Source organism: Vulpes vulpes, chromosome 8, assembly GCF_048418805.1.
Source record: "Vulpes vulpes isolate BD-2025 chromosome 8, VulVul3, whole genome shotgun sequence".
Taxonomy (NCBI): Eukaryota; Metazoa; Chordata; class Mammalia; order Carnivora; family Canidae; genus Vulpes; species Vulpes vulpes.
The window spans coordinates 109739987-109755986 of NC_132787.1; positions in this window are offsets into that span (position 1 = coordinate 109739987).

The window sequence follows — 16000 nt, forward strand, 5'->3', positions numbered from 1 at the left end:
TCACAAAAAAAAAAAAAAGACTAAGATCTCACCAAGAATTATTCACAATGGAAGAAACACAACGGTCAATGGGCGTGAGAAGTCAATGCTCCCTTGAAAGGACGGGAATATAATTAATCACGAAATGACATTTTTCCTTATGACGCTTGTGTTACACGTTTTGGAACAAACACCGCCCACGACCTGCCCTGAGGAGCATGAGCTGGAACAGTTTCTGGGTGCTTAGGTATCGCTACGAAACAGCAGGCGGCTCCTTGCCTTTGTCATCTGCTTGTCCCTCCCTGAGCTCTTCACTCTGCAGGGTCCCCGTCTCTTCCACGTCCCCCCCGTCTCCTCCGCACCTGCCCCCGCTGGCCTCACACCGTCCCCCGGGCTCCTAACATCACCCACAAATACGTATCACCTTCCTGGATTTCCACCCACCACCTCAAACTGTCTCCCCTGGATGTGTGACCCATCCCCGGGTCACCGCGCCGCCCACTGGACTCCAGCCCCACCCAGGTCCCCCCACCTCCCCCTCCAGGGTGCAGTCTTGGGGTCACGTCGCCCGCGCGTCCTCGAATCTGATATCTCAGAGCATTACATCCACCCTACAGCCAGACCCAGGACCCCGAAACGACATCACAGGTGGAACCGGCTGGGTGGGCCGTGGCTCGATGGCTCCATCCCTGGGGAAGGGCACGTCATGGAGGCCCCGAGAGCTTCGTCTGCTTTTGAGCACGTTGAAATCCATCACGTATTACACATGAGTAATGTGTGCCAGGGGCAGTGGGGCGGGCGGGAACCCCCATCTGTCCCTGGGCCTCCACACCCCCCAGTTGGTCTCGCTGCCGCCGGCCGCCCTCGGCAACACACCAGCGCAGCCTCCTGCAAGCTGGTCAGTCTGTTAAAACCCTGGTGCGTGTGCTTCCCTTTCCACGGAGTAAGAGCTCGTGTCCTTCCTAGGTCCCCGGGGCCCTGCCACATGACGGCTCCCGCCCCCGCTTTGTCCTGCCCTCATCGCTGGCACCTGCTGCTCCCTCTGCTGGGAGGCTCCTCCCTGGGCTTCTGTGGGGCGGCCCCTCAGCTCCGTGCAAGCCTGTGCGCTCCGCGATCACCTTCTCAGTAAGACCCACCCTGACACCCCCCCCCCCCCCGCCTACAGCGACATTTCCAGTCCCCCCCAGCACCTCCCACACCCCGAGCCTGTAGCCGGAAGACATACTGTGTAATTTGCTTCTTTATCATCTCAGCATCCGTCTTTCCCAGTTAGGTGTGTGCTCCGTGAGGACCGTAATCTCCGTTTGGGCCTCTGGTGTCTTCCTAGGACGTGGAACCTGGCTCGGCCCACACCAGAGGCTTAATAAATATTTATTAAACAAATAAGTGAGCAGGGATCCCTGGGTGGCTCAGCGGTTTAGCGCCTGCCTTCGGCTCAGGGCCTGATCCTGGGGTCCCGAGATCGGGTCCCGCATCAGGCTCCCTGCATGGAGCCTGCTTCTCCCTCTGCCTGTGTCTCTGCCTCTCTGTGTCTCTCATGAATAAATAAATCTTTAAAAATAAATAAAATAAATGAGTGAGCTAACAATGTTTTCTAACCCATTTTATGTTTTAAAATACTGGTTCCCTGGGGATCCCTGGGTGGCGCAGCGGTTTGGCGCCTGCCTTTGGCCCAGGGCGCGATCCTGGAGACCCGGGATCGAATCCCACATCAGGCTCCCGGTGCATGGAGCCTGATTCTCCCTCTGCCTATGTCTCTGCCTCTCTCTCTCTCTCTCTCTCTCTCTCTCTATCATAAATAAATAAATTAAAAAATAAAATAAAATAAAATAAAATACTGGTTCCCTAACTGGACTAAAATCTTCCTGAGGCTGAAAAGGTGCAGAAGAAATCCTCTAACATTGCATGAGTTTGCAGGAACGTCGTGCACGGCTCGCATATGCTCTCTCTCTCCTCATCCTAGAACAATGCTGAGATTCTGGTTTCGTTGGCATCTTACGCATGCGGAAACGCGCCTTTGAGGGGTCACGTAAACTGTGCAAACCTCACAGCTGGAGAGTGAGCCACCTTCCCAACGCAGCTACGCCCCGATGTGATTGCTATTTGAAAGCCCCCAGCACAGTGCCAGCACAGGTGGCCGTGGCAGGCTGCAGCGTAGGTCACTGGGGACCCGTGTGTGCTGGCCCACAACGCTCGGGCACTGAGCCAGGCTCTGGCCTTACACCTGCTCCTCGGAGCTGACGGTGGGGGGCAGGACGCAGACGCGACCACCGCAGTGCTGCTGATGGAGGCGGCAGTGACGTCCTCACACCACGACGGGACCTCAGGGGGCTCAGGGGCTCCTCTAGGACCTGGACACTGAGCCGGGACTTGATGGGGGTGGACGGGGAGACAGGGCGGGGGGCAGGGCGGGGGGCAGGCCGGTGGCCGCGGAGTCTCAGAGCTGGAAGACGGCACCGGCCACCCGGGAAGCTGCTGGCCAGGCGTGGCTGGCTAATGCACGTAGTCACCTAACTGGGGGATGTAGTTAGAATTACGTAAATCTAATGAAGCTAAGAATGCCGTTTTCCCTTGTCCTAGCCACATTTCGCGTGCTCAGTAGCCACGAGGCTTCCGTGGAGGGGAGCGGGTGCACACGCGGAAGCTTCCGTCACAGAAAGCCTTGCTGGCCCGCCAGAGAGGCGCAGGGCTCACACCTCGGGCACCTCGCGGGGCACCAGCGCCACTCGCATGCGGCACCAGCAGGGCCACGAGGCCGATGCACGCCAGGCCCGGGCGCGCAAGGCGAGGCTGAGATGAGGCTGAGACAAGGCGAGGTGGCCGTGCTCCCAGCTCGGGCTCGGGGGGCCCTCCAGCGGCCAGCACCCCAGGCTGAGCCCACAGAGCTCGGGGCCAGCCCGGCAGGGACGGAGCCGTCACCCATTGGGGGTCACTCCCCCCGACAGCAATAGCTTCGCGTCTGTCCCGTGTCCCAGACAAAACCGCACAGCGCCGGGCCGGTCGTGGGCGCTCGACAAAGGCTCGTCGTGTTATCTAATTTTCTTAAATGATCACAAAGCGTTGGATGTCCCTGGTCATCCTTCGGAAACGGCTCGGTTTTCGTGTTTCCAGGCAGTGGCAGCGAGCCCGGCAGGCACCGGGTCAGAGCGCCCCAACATCCTGCCAAAGTGCACAGCCCAGCACCCCTGGGAAAGGCCAGGTGTCATGGCAACGCGGGGGGCTGCTCACGGGGCCGTGTCACCCTGCCTCCCGGCCGCCCGGAGCGGGGGAAGGGGTGTTCTTTTCATCCTCGCTGCGTCTCCTCTTTCCCTTCCGTGCACGCAGAGGACGTGCAGCGAGCAGCGCGTGGACCGCAGGCTGCAGGGCACAGGCGAGGGAGCCGCACTTTTACAACGTGTTTCCAAGGGCTCCGACTCAACGCGCCAGGGTCCGAGCTCCCACCCTCTGAATCCCGACGCTCGATTTACACACTCACTCACTTCAGCACTTCTTAAAAAGAACGATCTCGGGCAGCCCGGGGGGCTCAGCGGTTTAGCGCCGACTTCGGCCCAGGGCGTGATCCTGGGGTCCCGGGATCGAGTCCCACGTCGGGCTCCCTGTGTGGAGCCTGCTTCTCCCTCTGCCTGTGTCTCTGTGTCTCTCATGAATAAATAAATAAAATCTTAAAAAGAAGAACGCTCCCTTCTGGGAATGACTGCTTCCATCTGGCAAATAAATAAATGAGCAGCGCCTCCTCTGAAAAACATCCGTCGGGGCAGCAGAGCGCTGTGTGGCCGAGGATCTGGCCTCCCCACTCCTGCTGCGGCAGCACCGGGGGCAGTACGTGGGGTGAGGCCACTCAGCCTGCCCCTCAGGCAGGAGGGACAGGCTTTCCCCACACCCTTAACATGCCTGTGTGCTCACAGAAGAGCTCCTGGGACCCAGGTGGAGGTGCTCGAGGCCCGTGTCCCTTTCTCCAAAGGAAACCTAGCCCCCAGACGCTTCTGTTCTACTTAGCAGAAATGAATTTGGTGTGGGGCACAGATGTCTCCGTGGGCTCCTTCCTCAGCCTCCCCACAGCGCCTGCGCCCTGGCGTGTCCCCCCACCCCCAACCTGTGAGCTCCCCCAGAGACAGGGCACTGCACGGCTGCCCCCGAGTCCCAGTTACTTCGACCCTTCATCATTCCTGTTGCTAAAGCTCCATTAGTAGCTGTGCTCAAGATGTGTTTCACTGAAATAAAAGAAAAACAAACAGACCTTTGTAAAATATGTCAGAGGCCCCACAAGAGATAAACCTGCAAGGAGAGCAGCCCTGGTGGCTCAGCGGTTTAGCGCCACTTTCAGCCCAGGGCGTGACCCTGGAGACCCGGGATCGAGTCCCATGTTGGGCTCCCTGCATGATGGAGCCTGCTTCTCCCTCTGCCTGTGTGTGTCTCATGAATAAATAAATAAAATGTTAAAAAAAAAAAAAAAAAACCCTGCAAGGAGCATGAGGCCCCATCTACAGTGTCCCAGGAGTAGCAGAGCAGAGGGTGGGTACAGGTAACATTCAGCAACAATATTCCCCACTGCCGCACACGCCCTCCCCACTGCCGTACACAGGGGTCAGGGCTGTGAGTAGCACAGGGCATCAGTACTGGGCACCGGGCGTGCAAAAGGCGGAACGCTGGCAGGGTGTGTTATGGTTGCACTAAGATGGGAACCGCTTGCCGCACGTGTACACAAGGTTAAATCCGATGACATATGAACCTCAGTATCTTGGTCACACTAGCCACATTTTATGTGCTCAGAAGCCAGGTGCGGCTGGCAGCTACTGCACCAAACGGCACAGAAGGGAGATTTCCATTGCCAGAGAAGGTTCTGGCCAACGGTGCACATTGTAGAACACCATGGTTTTAAAATCCCTTTTTATTAATTTAGACACAACGTTCAATGTTCAGGAATGGTCTCAGAACTCTTTAGCAACCGCTCATCAATGCAGGAAAGTTCCAACAACAGGACAAAACCGTCTCTTTGGCTTCCTAAGGCCTGACCCTGTAACCACGTGACATCACACCGCACCAGGCGGGGGGTGCAGGGGATTTGCGGATGTGATCCAAAGAGAGGGAGGTAATCCTGGTTAATCCAGGTGGGTCCGATCTATGCGTATGACACCATAAGAGCAGAGACTTTTCTCTGGCTGGAAGCAAAAGGACCACCAGCGGAAGGAAAGTCAGAAAGAATCAAAGGTTTGAGTCATGTTTCCAAAAGAGAGAAAGCCCCTACACACCGTCCAGAAGGCCCAAGAGCAAGGACCACAGCGAAGAATGGCCCCCGCTGACACCAGCAGGGACCCGGGAACCACAGTCCTACAACCACGGAAACAGATTCTCCTACCCCGTCCCCCGAGCCTCCTAATAATCAGGCCCAGCTGGTGGATATTTTGACCACAGCCTGGTGAAGCCCAGAGCAGAGAAATTGGCTGAGCCCAGCTGGACTTCAGACCTGCAGACCCAAAGATCACAAATTTGTTCTAAGATACTGAGAAGGGTGGTGGGGGGAGGGGGAAAGGGTAACTGGGAGATGGGCATGAAGGAGGGCATGTGATGGGATGAGCACTGGGTTTTTTTTTTTTAAGATTTTATTTATTTATTCATGAGAGACACAGAGAGAGAGAGAGAGAGAGAGAGAGAGAGAGAGGGAGAAGCAGGCTCCATGCAGGGAGCCCGATGTGGGACTTGATCCCGGGACTCCAGGATCACGCCCTGAGCTGAAGGCAGGTGCTAAATCACTGAGCCACCCAGGCATCCCGAGCACTGGGTGTTCTCTAATGCGGATAAATCAGTGAACTCTACCTCTGAAACTAATGATACACCATATGATCATTAGCTGAATTTAAACTTTAAAAATTTTAAATTAAAAACATTTTTTAAAAAGATGCTGAGAATGTGTGACAACAGCACTAATATGAGCCGATATTTGCTTGTTCAGACTTAACTATTGAGACAAGCTACCATCACTGCAGGGGCAAGAGAGATATGCAGAGTTTTCAGCTTCTGGGAGAGACCATGAAGCCCATCAGACCCCTGAGGCCAGAGGCTGTGGCCACATCACCTGTGTCCATTTTAAGGGACACACAGAGGTGCACCCAGGACGCCAGCTGGAGCCCCTGGGGACTCAGGCTGACCTGTCCGTCTGGGAGCCCCCAGCCCCTAACCCTGCAAATGCCCAGCTGACGGCTTGCAGGCTGCCCTGGGCTCCCAGCGAGTCGAGCCCAGGCAGCAGCCCCACCGGTCGGCTTTAATTCGAGTACCCCAGCTTGCAGCTCGTCTGCCACGCTGGCGCCTCCACCAGAGCTCTGGGTCTGGTTGCAGTTGGGTTCCTGCCACACATTCCATAAAATAAGTGTAACCATGTGAGACGAGCATGCAGAAGACAAGGAATGTCTTTAAGCCCCAACCCCACATCTTCACACCTGTTCTCATGCCTTCCTCATGCCAGCCGGAGAGTCATCTGTGATCATACCTGTCGCAGAGAAGCCCAGAGAGGCGGGGAGCTTGCCCAGCGTCATGCAGTAATGAAAGGGAAAGGGATGCATTTCCAACGAGCCTTGGGGTAGAGCCACAGCCCCACCTCTATATGGACTATGAGGAAGACAGCAAAGTCTTCACTGTTTCCCTAGGAGCTGCACAACTTACTATGTGTGTTCTCCAAACAGTCTCGAAGACCATTATATGAACAGTCCCTCTGCCCCAGGATAAAAATATGAGACAGAAAATCGAGCTACTGTACGATCCAGCTCTCACACTACCAGGCATCACCCACACAATAGAGAAACACTCACCCAAAGGGACACCGCACCAGGGTGCTTCCAGCGGCCTTGTCCCCGACAGCCACGACAAGGAAGCAGCCCACGCGTCCAGTGACCGAAGAAGGGATAAAGAGGATGTGGTGTGTGTACACAGTGGAGTATTACTCAGCCGTAAAGAAGGATGAAGTCTTGCCGTGTCCAACAACATGGATAAACCTAAAGATCATGACGGTGAGTGAAACAAGTCGGTCGGAGAACGACAAACACCATATGACCTCACTCATATGCAGAATTTAAGAAGCAAAACAAATGAGCAAAGGGGAAAAAAGAGAGAGAGAGAGAGAGAGAGAGACAAAATGAGAAACAGACTGTCACCTACAGAGAACACACGGACGTCACCAGAGGGGAGGGGGCTGGGAGGGGAGGAGGAAACAGGTGATGGGGATGCAGGAGGCACCTGTTGTGAGGAGCAGCAGGTGACGTACAGAGGCGCGGAACCACGATACTCTACACCTGAAACTAATAACAACACCGTATGTTAACTTTACTAGAATAAACATTTTTAAATAAACAATTTCTTTAAATGTGCCAAAGAAAAGAGGGGACCACATGTGGGTTCCAGAACACAGCGCAGGCCTGACCACACACCTGCCCCGGCCACTGCGGAAGGGACCGAGTGGTCTGCGTCAGGGAAGTTTCTCTCCTGAACCACGAACCCCGAGTGTGTCCCCGACGGCCGGGGCTGCACGGCGCCCTCGGGGGCTCCGGGGAAGTTCATCTCCCCTGAGTCTAATGTGTCGCGCTGTTTCCATCCGCGGGAGGGAAAGCCGAGGTGTCTGCGGAAGGAGGGGGCACCCGCCAGCCCCGACCTCCGCTCCCCCAGAGGCCACCTCTGCGCCGACACTGCCCGAGGTGACTGCTTCCAAGTCTGTGTGTTTCAGTGAGTTCTTAAATAATCCCTCGCAGAGGAGCAAGATCCCCTCTTGCTCCTCTTGGGGTGAATGCACCCCGGCTTTTATTTAATATTTTTATTTTGTTAATGAAGTTCAATTTGCCAAAATATAGAAAAACACCCAGTGCTCATCCCATCAAGTGTCCCCCTCAGTGTCTGTCACCCATTCACCCCCACCCCCCGCCCTCCTCCCCTTCCACCACCCCTAGTTCGTTTCCCAGAGTTAGGAGTCTTCATGTTCTGTCTCCCTTTCTGATATTTCCCACACATTTCTTCTCCCTTCCCTTCTATTCCCTTTCACTAATTTTTATATTCCCCAAATGAATGAGACCATATAATGTTTGTCCTTTTCCAACTGACTTATTTCACTCAGCATCATACCCTCCAGGTCCATCCACGTTGAAGCACATGGTGGGTATTTGTCGTCTCTAATGGCTGAGGAATATTCCATTGTATACATAAACCACATCTTCTTTATCCATCATCTTTTGATGGACACCGAGGCTCCTTCCACAGTTTGGCTATTGTGGCCATTGCTGCTATAAACATCAGGGTGCAGGTGTCCCAGCGTTTCACTGCATCTGTATCTTTGGGGTAAATCCCCAGCAGTGCAATTGCTGGGTCATAGGGCAGGTCTATTTTTAACTCTTTGAGGAACCTCCACACAGTTTTCCAGAGTGGCTGCACCAGTTCACATTCCCACCAACAGTGCAGGAGGGTTCCCCTTTCTCCGCATCCTCTCCAACATTTGTGGTTTCCTGCCTTGTTAATTTTCCCCATTCTCACTGGTGTGAGGTGGGATCTCATTGTGGTTTTGATTTGTATTTCCCTGATGGCAAGTGATGCGGAGCATTTTCTCATGTGCGTGTTGGCCATGTCCATGTCTTCCTCTGTGAGATTTCTCTTCATGTCTTTTGCCCATTTCATGATTGGATTGTTTATTTCTTTGGTGTTGAGTTTAATAAGTTCTTTATAGATCTTGGATACTGGCCCTTTATCTGATAGGCCATTTGCAAATCTCTTCTCCCATCCTGTAGGTTGTCTTTTAGTTTTGTTGACTGTATCCTTTGCTGTGCAGAATCTTCTTATCTTGATGAAGTCCCAATAGTTCATTTTTGCTTTTGTTTCTCTTGCCTTCATGGATGTATCTTGCAAGAAGTTACTGTGGCTGAGTTCAGAAAGGGTGTTGCCTGTGTTCTCCTCTAGGATTTTGATGGATTCTTGTCTCACATTTAGATCTTTCATCCATTTTGAGTTTATCTTTGTGTCTGGTGCAAGAGAGTGGTCCAGTTTCATTCTTCTGTATGTGGATTTCCAGTTTTCCCAGCACCATTTATTGAAGAGACTGTCCTTTTTCCAGTGGATAGTCTTTCCTGCTTTGTCAAATATTAGTTGACCATAAAGTTGAGGGTCCACTTCTGAATAGAAAACCTGAACCAGGTTTTCAATAACCAGGGAGGAAATTGAATCAGTCATCAAAAACCTCCCAAGACACAAGAGTCCAGGGCCAGATGGCTTCCCAGGGGAATTCTATCAAACGTTTAAAGAAGAAATCATACCTATTCTACTAAAGCTGTTTGGAAAGATAGAAAGAGATGGAGTACTTCCAAACTCGTTCTATGAGGCCAGCATCACCTTAATTCCAAAACCAAAGACCCCACCAAAAAGGAGAATTACAGACCAATATCCCTGATGAACATGGATGCAAAAATTCTCAACAAGATACTAGCCAATAGCATCCAACAGTACATTAAGAAGATTATTCACCGTGACCAAGTAGGATTTATCCCCAGGACACAAGGCTGGTTCAACACTCATAAAGCAATAAATGTGATTCATCATATCAGCAAGAGAAAAACCAAGAACCATATGATCCTCTCAATAGATGCAGAGAAAGCATTTGACAAAATACAGCATCCATTCCTGATCAAAACTCTTCAGAGTGTAGGGATAGAGGGAACATTCCTCAACATCTTAAAAGCCATCTACGAAAAGCCCACAGCAAATATCATTCTCACTGGGGAGGCACTGGGAGCCTTTCCCCTAAGATCAGGAACACGACAGGGATGTCCACTCTCACCACTGCTATTCAACATAGTTCTGGAGGTCCTCGCCTCATCAATCAGACAACAAAAAGAAATAAAAGTCATTCAAATTGGCAAAGAAGAAGTCAAACTCTCCCTCTTGGCAGACGACATGATACTCTACATAGAAAACCCAAAAGCCTCCACCCCAAGATTGCTAGAACTCATACAGCAATTTGGCCATGTGGCAGGATACAAAATCAATGCCCAGAAGGCAGTGGCATTTCTATACACTAACAATGAGACTGAAGAAAGAGAAATTAAGGAGTCAATCCCATCTACAATTGCACCCAAAAGCATAAGATACCTAGGAATAAACCTAACCAAAGAGGTAAAGGATCTGTACCCTAAAAACTATAGAACACTTCTGAAAGAAATGGAGGAAGACACAAAGAGATGGAAAAATATTCCATGCTCATGGATTGGCAGAATTAATATTGTAAAAATGTCAATGTTACCCAGGGCAATGTACACGTTTAATGCAATCCCTATCAAAATACCATGGACTCTCTTCAGAGAGTTAGAACAAATTATTTCAAGATTTGTGTGGAATCAGAAAAGACCCCGAATAGCCAGGGGAATTTTAAAAAAGAAAACCATAGCTGGGGGCATCACAATGCCAGATTTCAGGTTGGACTACACAGCTGTGGTCATCAAGACAGTGTGGTCCTGGCACAGAAACAGGCGCCCCAGCTTTTAATGCAAATCACAGCAAGTCATCAGCAGCGAGGAGGATGGTTACCCCTGTGAGAAGAGCCAGTCATTCTCTTTCTGATGGAAAAAGGATAATCTGGGGATTTTATACACTCGAGTGCTCTTGCTCTTTATTTTCCCCTTTGGGATTTGCCTTAAAATGAGAAAAGAGGTGAGGCAAGCACGGAGCTACAGGAGGGTCTTCTCGGACCAGTGGGCCGGGCTCTGCCCACAGGAGTCACCGCGGGGGGAGCACACCCTTGGTGACCCTCGGTGACCCGCCGTCACTGTCGGTGACTCCTGGTGGAGCCTTGGGCCAGAAGTCTGAGGTTTCTGTGAGATAAGAGAAATCTCTCCACGTTCGAACAGATCCAGAGGGAGCGTGAGCAGCGATGGGTGAAGGCCCGGCTGGCTCTGCTTTCAGACACAAGGGACGTCCCCTCCAGGCCTCACTCGCTCGCATCTTGGTAAAGACCAAAGTCACAGGACTTACAGAGTGGCGGGACGGGGAGCGGAGTGGGGGGGGGCAGGAACCCAGCCCTTACCTCTCAACGCTGTCAGAAGCTCATTGCATCCTGTTCCTTTGGCCAGGACAGCGTTAAAACAGGGAGTTAAGTATAAACAGCACCGCAACCTCGCCCAGGAAGCCGAAGTCCAGTGTTTAGGACTGGATTTCCTGCTCCCCACAAGCCAGCCAAGGTGCCATGGTGCTCGCGTGCCAGCCAGGAGAGAATTTATAGGAGCCTCAGCTAGCAAGACAGAACTTTCCGGAGATTGGCCGCGCCTCTGTGATGTCACAAGGGCTGCAGGGAGAGGTGGCCCCGAGGTGGAGCAGAGAAGCCGATGGAGTCTCGGCGAGAGCCTTGTCGAAGGCCCACGGCTGGGGGGAAGGTCCACCGCCACCACCCCTACATGCCCGCCTGGCCCTGAAACGCCCACCTCACCTCCTGCCTTCACGCCCACTCTTGCGTCTAGGAGCCTTCAGCAAACGCGTTTATTCTGCTCGCCCAGCAACGGTTCTGGAGAAGGTAGCCTTCGGGGGGCTCGATAAAGGGGAGGGACCCTCAGCCCCAGGAAGACACAGGTGCACCTGGAGTCTTCACGGGATTTAAAGGACTCCGCGGACCCTGAGGAAGCCCATGATGAGAGGTGCCGCTCCTTGTGGCGTGCAGCAGTGCAGGTGGCTGCCCTCGGAACCTGTGGTCTAGACGATGAGGCGGGAACATCGCATGGCCCCGACGTGCATGGTGCATAGCTGACTGCGTGGTCACACCACCCTGCAGAGCGGTCGTGTCCTGGTCCACAGATGGACAAACACAGGCTCAGGAGGGAGGAGATTTATCCAAGGCCACCTGAGTCCTGAGCGGCTGACCGGGAGCAGGAGCTCTGAGCAGCCAGGCAGCCCCTGGCACGTGGCCTCGGAGGCATGGGGCCGGGAGTGAGTGACCGTCCTTGGTGTCTTCACCAGGCTTGGCCCGCCCTCCTCCCCGCCTGCCCCCAGCTCTCTCCCTAATGAAACCAAACCAGTTGGGAAAGCACGCCACCTCCAGGAACCTCCCTCTGGCCGGTCCCCACACCCTCAGGTCCTGCTGGCACGTCCGTCCACCCTTCCAGAGGGAGATCCTACGGACACAAGCCACAGCCTGTGCCTCTGCACGGAGCAGGTGGTGTTTTATTACATTAACAGAGGTGACCCTGTGACCCCTTCCTGCTGTCCCCTTCACCCACGACCTCAGTCTAGGCCCCCAGCACAGAGAACAGCCAAGAGGGATGCCGGGGGCTGGCATGGCATGGCAAGGCTGCCCGGCCCGCTGTCCGCGCCCGGAGCCCCGCTCCCCGCGTCTGATGAGCCTCCGAGCCACCGCAGAGCCTGCTGAGGTGCGGGTGCCCGCTGTGGCTCTGAGAGGCGCCGGGAGTCTGGACCCCCACGTGCGACAAAGTGGTGCTGGGAGGGGGGCGGGACCACATCTGGAGAGCAAGCTTCTGCGAGCCGCACTGTCCAGCCGCTAGCTACTTAAAATCACATCTAAAATGTAAGTTCGTGTAAGAAAAGTAAACGAAATTTAAAATCGACGTCCTCGGTCTTACTTTCTAAATGTCACGCGCTCGAGGGCCACGTGCGGCAGCCCCGCGCACAGCTCCTGGGCGGCTCCGGTGAGGGATGAGGGCCTCGGGCAGCAGCCGGGGCCGGAGGCGAGCCCGTCGGGGCCACGGGAGGGCCGACGGCAGGCGCTTTACCCGGAGCCTGGGGTCGAGAGCCGCCCGCTGGCACCTTGACTGCGGCCCCAGGGGGCGCGGGGCCAGAAGCGCGCAGCCGGCTCAGCTGCTCCCACGTTCCTGGGCCCGGAAACTGTGCAAGATGAGGCACAAGAGCTGCTGAACCGTCACAGAGCGATGGATGGCCGAGCCCGCCCCGGGAGCCCGCGCGGTGGCGGGTGAGGAAGGCTTAGGATTCGGGTGACTGGCACGGAGACAGCGGGGACCGGAGACGCGGCGTCCTGCAGCCACGCTTGCCCCGCCTCGGGGGCTGCCTCCGCACCGTCTGTGCCAGGGGGTGAGAGGGGGTGCGTGAGGAGCCCCTCGGGGCCACCGGGGCTGGGAGCAGCACCCCAGCCTGTGACCCACCCCCTCGTGCCCCAAGCTGCCCCAGGCCCTGATGAGACTCGTGAGCAGCAGGACCTACCCCATGGCCCACGGCGCCTGCCGAGCCGTCAGGGCAAGCGACAAAGGAACAGATGGGCCTGCAGCTTGCTGGTCCCCTCGTGGGCTCTCCCTTCCATTTAACACGTGCCAAACCCCACGCAGACCACCCTCTCGCACCGTCCTCTCAGGAGGGACCTCTGCACTCATGTTTGGCCACATGGGGCCTTTTCGTGTAGGTGGCACATTGCAAACATGGCCACAGTCCTCCGCACCCCTTTGCAGCCTCTCCCATCACACGCTGGCCTCATTCCCGGGCCCCTTGACCCTGGGTTCACCTTTCCGCACGGGCCCAGGGGGGCTCTCCAGTCTTCCCAAAATTCCCGTGACCTCCCAAAAACCTTTCACCAAATCCCCTCTCTGCTTGAATTAGGCAGACTCAGATTTCCTGCCTACAGCTAAGAAACACCTCCCACCCTGGGTTCGGATCCGCTGGATCACAGTGGGTTGTGCCCGCTGACCGCCCCTCGGTCCTCACCTGCCACCCACTCCCCCACGGAAGCGAGGTGGGCGCGTGGTCCAAACGGTCCCCGGAGGGAGCCGGCCGATGTGGGCCAACAGCAAGGGCCTTCGTGGGAGTTGGAATGAGGCAGGAACACGAGACGGTGCTGCCCCGGGGAGAAGACCCCTGCCGGGGACCCGAGCCTGCCCCGCGGGAACACCCCGCATCATCCTCCCTGTGGCCTGGACCAAGCTTTGTGCTCGAGCTGGGGGGACGCTGAGACGAGATCCTTCGCTTCCCCTTCCCAGAGCTTATCGTCCTCCCACGCTCTGAACCCTGATTCTTCTCCTGATTAGGTGGCTGGAGGTGGCCGCCACCGCGCTGGGGACACTCGCGCCGGGGAAGCGGAACCACACAGCTGAGGGTTTTCTGAAGGGCACGGCGCCCGGGGTGTGGGGGCCGCAGCCTGTCCCTTCCTTCCCCGCCTGCCTGCTGCCCCTATTCTGCAGAATCTCCCCCCCGCCTCTAGCTGTGCCCCCTCCCCTGCCCCCACGCACACGCATGCACATGCATGAGCACACACTCACATATGCACACACTCACGCATGCACACATGCACTCATGCATGCACACACGCACTCACACTCGCACACACACTCACACGTGCACATGCGCCCTCATACATATGCACAGACGCACCCCCACATGCACTCATACATCCACACGCTCACTTGCATATGCACACGCACTCACGCGCACTCAGGCATACATGCACTCACACACACATGCACTCACGCATGCACACGGACGCACACACACACCATCCAAAACAGTTTCCCGGAGCATCTGTGTCGCCCGCTCCCTGCAGGTCTGGCTGCGGACACGTCCTCCTGCCGCCGCTGGATGGCAGTGTAGACCCGCGGATCCGAGGCCCGGCCCGCAGCCCGGGCTGTTCTCCTCCGCCTCCACCGGCCAGGCGCTTCCTGGAGAGCTCCGAACAAAACAAGTGCACCCACTCTTTGGCCACGGGTCAGTGGGGCACCTCCCGACCCCCGGCTCCAGCTTCAACCAGGCCGTCCCCCCTCCTCTGCAGATCAGACGCTGCAAGCTGCAATCAGGCTCCTTCTGAGAAGTCGGGGAATAAATTCGGGACCGTGGTCTGACCTCACGCCCGGTTGTTGGCATCCTATCAGGTTCGCTCTGACAGGGTCCTCGTCCTGGGGGGGCAAGGGGCGCCAGGGGGCAGCCACAAGGCCGTGTGTCCCCTCGGAGGTCAACAGAGTGCAGGACGCGGCAGGAGGGGCTGGACCCGCTGAGCTCCTTCCAACTTCTCCAGAGTCGGAGGTGACACGAGGGCACAGACATGTCGCCCTCCATCCCCCTCGCCTCCAAGTGAGAGAGGGGAAGCCTGGAGGGGGGGCCGGGGCTCCCCCAGGACTGCGCACAAGCCAGGAGAGGAGCCCCGGGGGAGGCAGGTGCACGCCTCCAACCCGCCCTCTGACGGAGAGCAGGGCCTCCGTGCGGGGTGCAGGAAAGGCACCGCGGGGAAAAGGCTTCGGGGCCCCCCGGCCGTGCCCTGCCCCAGCACAGCCACGGGCCCCCACCCGCTGGATGGGCCCCGGGGAGGCGTCCCTGCGGAGAGAGGCGGGCACTGGGCGGTGGGTGGGGAGCGCCAGGCCAGGGGCATGCTGGACGGTGACTGGTGCCCGGTGCCCTGGAGGCTAAGCGGACCTGCCCTTGCCTCCAGCGGGAGACACACCACTGTCGTCCGCAGCGGTCGGCCACACTTTGAGGTCAGATATCCTCAAAGACGTGGTCCAGACCGTCGGGCGGCCGGGGCCTCACTCGTAGGACAAGGAGCATGAGTGGCCCCTGGGGAGCTGCCCCCACGACCCCAGCTGGGCTGCCTCTGCGTGTGCCTGCGTGTGGTGGTGTCTGGAACCTGAAGACGCGTGTTTTTCACTAGGGAATGTGATGCATGAAAAGGTCTAGACGGGCCTCCCTCCCGGTGTCCACATCCTGTGGCGTCCCTGCCCTGAGCTCCCAGGACCTGGTGGCTCCGCCCTCGTGCACACAACACCCCTGCGATGGGATGGGGCGTCAGGAGCTGCCCCGGGGACAGGCCCCCGTGACCCCGAGCCCAACCCTGCCCACGACCACCACGGCTCACCACGTGCAGAAGGGAGTCCGGCTGAGCCCTGGGAAAGTCCTGCCCCCGGGGACCCCGACCCCCTGAATGAGGTCGTCACAAGGCAGCAGGGGTGGGGTTGCCATCACGGGGACGGACAGCGCCTCCGGGGACACCCACGCCCGCGTGTCCCATGGGGAACTTGGGCTTCCCTCCCCCGAGCCGCGCTTGCTGCCAGCAGAACTGTCCCTA